This window comes from Zosterops lateralis (genome assembly GCF_965231275.1).
Source record: "Zosterops lateralis genome assembly, chromosome: 29".
NCBI classification, from domain to species: Eukaryota; Metazoa; Chordata; class Aves; order Passeriformes; family Zosteropidae; genus Zosterops; species Zosterops lateralis.
In genome coordinates, this window is record NC_139789.1 from 5,196,482 (window position 1) to 5,202,481 (window position 6,000).

A 6,000-nucleotide genomic window follows, 5' to 3' on the forward strand; every position below is an offset into this window, starting at 1 on the left:
AATGTCACCCCAATGGTGGCAGGTCCTTGGCTGGCAGCCACCAGCAGGAGGTGCCAGCCAATTAAACCTCACACTAATTAAACTAATTAACTCTGCTGTTCCACTCACCCTCATTCCCCTCTCTCTGGGCTGTTGCAATCACTGAGATTCACAGAAAATTCTCATTTTTTGATTTTTTTCTCCCTGTTCTCCTCCAAACACAGAAACTTCGGGAAGATCCCCAAACTCAGAGGAGAACTCTGAACCACCCAAAATTCTGGGAAATAAAAAAGTTCTGGGAAATAAAAAATAACCCCCAAATTTCAACATCCCCAAGTGAAAATTATTCCCATTTCTCTCCTCTGAGCAACATAACCTTGACACAACCTCGCTCATCCCATAAACAATGTCTTATGATTCATTGAGGATTAAAATCTTGAATTAAAGCAGCAGAAGAAATGAGTCACATTCTGCAGCAGGAAAGATCATCAGAATTTAATTATTTTTTTTCACCCAGGAATTAAATAATCCCAAAAGGGAGAAACAAAATTTCTGTGGCTCCATGAATCTTAAACTCCCTCCTGGCCAAATTTAGCTGAGAATATTAAGGATAAAATAAAGAATAAACTAAGAATATTAATGTGGATTTTTAGTAAACATTAGTATTCTAAAAATAACATTTCCCAAGAGGGAACGTGGCCTGCCTTTGATTCAGACTCCCCTGGTGAATGGCATTTGTATGAGTAAAGTGTCAGATAATGTTTTTATCTCCCCCTTCCTCCAAAAAAGGAATTTTCAGGCTAAAAAAAGAACATTTAGAATTTGCATAATTCAGATTTTTTTTTAAATGGTTTTGGGGTGAATTTTGATGGAGTTGAAGTGGTGGTTGTTGGGGTGAGATGGATTTTGGAGGGAGGGAAAGGAAGGAGAAAGTGGAATTTGGGATTTCCAAATACAGGCAGGAGGAGCAGCAGCTCCCAGGGCCAGGCAGGAATTTGGGAATTTGAATTATGTGGGTGAATTCCAGCTCTCAGCGTGGTCGGTGAGTGAGCAGGAATAGGGGAGAGAGAAAAAAAAACACCATGAGGAGGCTGAAAAATAAACTGGGGGAAGGAATAGCCAAAGGAGCTGGGAAAAAAAGGTTTAAAAATGAGGTTTTATAGTGAGGAAAAGGAGGTTTTACACTGAGAAAAGTGAGGTTTATACTGAGAAAAGTGAGGTTTACACTGAGGAAAAATGAGTTTTTACACTGAGGAAAAATGAGTTTTTACACTGGGGAGAAAAGAGGTTTTACACTGGGGAGAAAGGAGATTTAAAATGAGGAGAAATTAGTTTTATACTGAAGAAAAGGAGGCTTTACACTGAGGAGAAATCAGTTTTTTCACTGAGGAGAAGTGAGCTTTTAAATGAGGAGAAAGAGGCCTTTAAACAGAGGAAAAATGAGTTTTTACACTGAGAGAAGTGAGTTTTTTCACTGAGGAGAAAAAAGCTTTTAAATGAGGAGAAAGGAGCTTTTACACCAAGGAGAAATGAGTTTTACACTGAGAAATTATTTTTACACTGAGGAGAAATGAGTTTTACACTGAGAAAAGGAGCTTTTAAATGAGGATAAATGAATTTTACACTGAGAATTTTTTTTTTTACACTGCCAGGAATGGGGTTTGCAGCTGTGAGCTTCAAAAAAAAAAAACCCAAAAAAAGAAAACAACAACAACCCCGTGTCCTTCAATCCTCCCATTTCCAGAAGAAAATAGAAGTGTTGACATTCCTGATGGAGATAATGGGATTGTGCTCTGGATTTCCTGATCCCAAATAATCCAATCCTGCTGCTCCCACAAATTAATTATTATTATTATTATTATTATTATTATTATTATTATTATTATTATTATTCCAACACTAAAAAAAAATTCATCATGTCTTTGGATGCATCTTTGGCCAAATCCTCATTTTTTAACCTTTTCCCCAAAGGTAAAAAAACCACCCCAACCTGTTTTTCCCCTGCAGGGCAGAAAATACAAATTTCACTCGCTGGGAGGGAATTTTTTCCTAAAAATATTTGGATTAGCAGGTCTGGAGTGCAAAGAGAACTGGAGCAGAGGTGGCCAGTGGCCCCTCAGACCTTTGACACAATTTTGGAACCTTCTCTGTTTCTTTTTTTCTTTTAAATGAAGTCAAATATAATAAAATAATCCCTGGGATTGGATTTTTTCACCCAGACAATTTCCTAATTCAGGGGTGGGTGGGAAAAGCAATAAAAGGCATAAAAAATTTAAATAGGAGCTGATTTGTGGACAATTTAGCAAATTTTTTACCTTCATCAATTGATGTGGGGACACTGAAAATTCAACTTCTCTGACTTTACTCAAATTCCAGAATCCAAGTTCCAGATTTCTCTGGAATTATAATTTTTTCTCCCCTGGAATTATCATTTTTTTTCACCCTGGAATTGATGGTGAAAGTGCAAGTGGTGCCTCCGGGTGCAACCAAATTATTTATTAATATTTCCCATATTAATGATGATGATAATAATAGTGATAATAATAATATTAATAATAATATTAATAATGATAATAATAATAGTGGGAACACTGAAATTAAGACTGGAAAACCCCACTTGCTCTATTCCCATCCATAAATCCACCAGGTTCTCCCTTAAAACCTGATTTATTTTCTTTTCTCACCTTCAACATCTTCCCTGCAAAATCAGCAGAATCTTCACCTCCTGACAGTTAAAATTTCCCTAATTTGCAATTCATGTTTATTCACCAGCAGCTCATTTTTAGCTCTTGGCCTTGCTCTGGTGGCTGAGGAGCAGAAACAGCTTTGAAGAAGAAAAAAAAAATAACATTTTTATTTTTATTTTAGTTCAACGGACACAGCTGGGCTGAGACAAAGGAAGTTTGAGGCCACAAAACTTTTTTTTTTCAGGCCTGAGAAGGAAAATTCAAGTTAAACACAGATCAGGGGCAGGGCTGGGTAAAAGTTAATGGTGACAAACAGAATTTGAGGAAAAATATCCTGAAAATAATGAGGAAAAGGACTTAAATGGTCTGGAGGATCCTGTGTTTTATTAATTAGGAAATATCTGAAAATATGTGGGGTATTTATATTTATTTTTTTATTTATATTCCTTCAAAAACTTCCCTTGAAATCCCGGATATTTGGATTTTAAACTGTAAAAGCTGAAAATTCCAAGGCAAAATTTTTTTACCAAACCCCCAAATTTGGTGTCATTCATTTTATTTTTACCATCACTTTACAACCCACTGTAGGACAAGGAATTTTTAATACTTTTAAAAACTTTTTAACACTTTTTAACAGTGACCTTTTAATCCTGCCACACTGTGGGTTCATAAAAAGGAAGAATGAGAAGATATTTATTTTTAAAATGCACATTATAAACTTCATAAAATACTGTTGAAAAGCCTGACATTGCTCAGAGAATCCTAATTAAGAAACATCTGGAATAATTCAAAAAATTCAAATTAAAGCACAGGTTTTCACAAACTCTAGATTTAACTTACCTTAAAAAGGCTCATTTTATGTGATTTAACTGGGGAGGAGGAGAAATAACAGGTCAGGAATTTGTGTCTATTTACAAAAAACAAACCGTTCAATAAATTCCTTGGAAAGAAGATTCACTCCACATTCCTTTCTCTGACTGAAAAACAACAACAACAAAAAATTAAAATTTAATCCCTTTGTAGGTTTGTTTTTTTTTTTCTCCCCAGGAGTTTAGAGAAAAAAATTCCTCCCTTTTGGATGAATTTCAGGATAATTTTAAAACAATCAATTGGGGAATTGGGGGAATAAAAGAAAGGGAGAGACAGCAAAGAAAAAATAAAAATAAATCCCGACTTAATTTTATCCAACACACCTCGGAGAACTCCTCGGGCTCCCCAGGGGATGGTGGAGGGGGGTGACATTTCCACCTGCCCCATGACTATTTTAGGAAAAGGAAAATCTTGCCAAAAAAGTTATTTTTGGCCTCCAGGGTGACGGCAGAGCGGAGGGAGAGGGGACAGGTGCAAGGCCAGAGGGTGACACGGGGGTGGAATGAGCCCCAAAAAAATGTGACAGTTCCTTGTTTGAAAGTGTCCTAAAAATGGGGCATTTTGGGGGGGAAATTCCCACCAAAAATGGGATTAAATTATCTCAAAATGGGATAAAATTCCTCCAAAAAATGGGATTAAATTCCTCCCAAAATGGGGTAAAATTCTCTCAAAATGGGATAAAATTCCTCCCAAAAAATGGGATTAAATTATCTCAAAATGGGATAAAATTCTCCCCAAAATGGGATTAAATTCTCTCCAAATGGGATAAAATTCCTCCAAAAAATGGGATTAAATTCTCCCCAAAATGGGATTAAATTCTCCTCAAAATGGGATAAAATTTCTCCAAAAAATGGGATTAAATTCTCCCCAAAATGGGATAAAATTCCTCCAAAAAATGGGATTAAATTCTCCCCAAAATGGGATAAAATTCTCCCTAAAATGGGATAAAATTCTCCCCAAAAATGGGATGAAATTGCCCCCAAAAATGGGATAATAGGGGGTTGAATCTCTCAAAAAAATAAATAAAATGTGGAATTAGAGGGTTGAGATTGCACAAAAATGGGATTTGAAGGGTTTGGCTGAAGGTTCCCATAAATTGTGGTATTTGAGGGTTTGGTGGGAATTGGCCTAAAATGGGACATTTGGGGGGTTGAACTTTTCAAAAATGTGATATTGAGGGGGTTAAAACCCTCTAAAATGTGACATTGGGGCATTAAACCCCCCTAAAATTAAACATTAGGGGGTTAAATCCCCCCAAAAATGTAACATTTGAGGGTAAAACCCCTATAAAATGTAATATTAGAGGGGTTAAATTCCTCTAAAATATGACATTGGGAGGTTGAAACTGTCCTAAATGTGACACTGAGGGGCTGAAACCCCTCAAAAATGTGACATTGGGGGTTAAATCCCTAAAAATTAACATTGGAGGGTTTAAACTCCCCAAAAATATCCAAATTTAGGTGTTGAACCCCCCCTGGGATGTTCCTGAGGAAGGTTTTTGGCTCAATTCTTCACAAAAATCTGTGACATTGGGGGGTTAAAGCCCTAAAAATTAACATTGGGGGGGTTTAAACTCCCCAAAAATATCCAAATTTAGGTGTTGAACCCCCCCCGGGATATTCCTGGGGAGGGTTTTTGGCTCAATTCCTCACAAAACTATGTGACATTGGGGGGTTAAACCCCCAAAAAATTAACACTGGAGGGTTTAAACTCCCCAAAAATATCCACATTTAGGTGTTGAACCCCCCGGGATATTCCTAGGGAGGGATTTTGGCTCAATTCCTCACAAAAATATGTGACTTGGGGGGGTTAAACCCCAAAAAAAATAACATTAGGGGGTTTAAACCACCACAAAATGCCCAAATTTAGGCGTTAAACCCCCCTGGGTTATCCTGGGGAGGGTTTTTGGCTCAATTCCTCACAAAAATATGTGACATTGAGGGGTTAAACCCCAAAAAATTAATATTGGGAGGGTTAAACCCTCAAAAAATAACACTGGGGGGGTTTAAACTCCCCAAAAATATCCAAATTTAGGTGTTGAACCCCCCCGGGATATTCCTAGGGAAGGTTTTTGGCTCAATCCCTCCCCAAAAATATGTGACATTGGGGGGTTAAGCCCCAAAAAATTGACATTAGGGGGTTTAAACCCCCACAAAATGCCCAAATTTAGGTGTTAAACCCCCCTGGGATATTCCTAGGGAAGATTTTTGGCTCAATCCCTCCCCAAAAAAATGTGACATTGGGCGGTTAAACCCTCAAAAAATTAACATTGGGGGGTTTAAACCCTCAAAAAATAACATTGGAGGGTTTAAACTCCCCAAAAAATATCCAAATTTAGGTGTTGAACCCCCCCGGGATATTCCTGGGGAAGGTTTTTGGCTCAATTCCTCACAAAACTCGGTGACATTGAGGTTTGGCCGGCCCCAAACGTGACAAGGCGGCTCATGACGGTCACAGGGCTCCT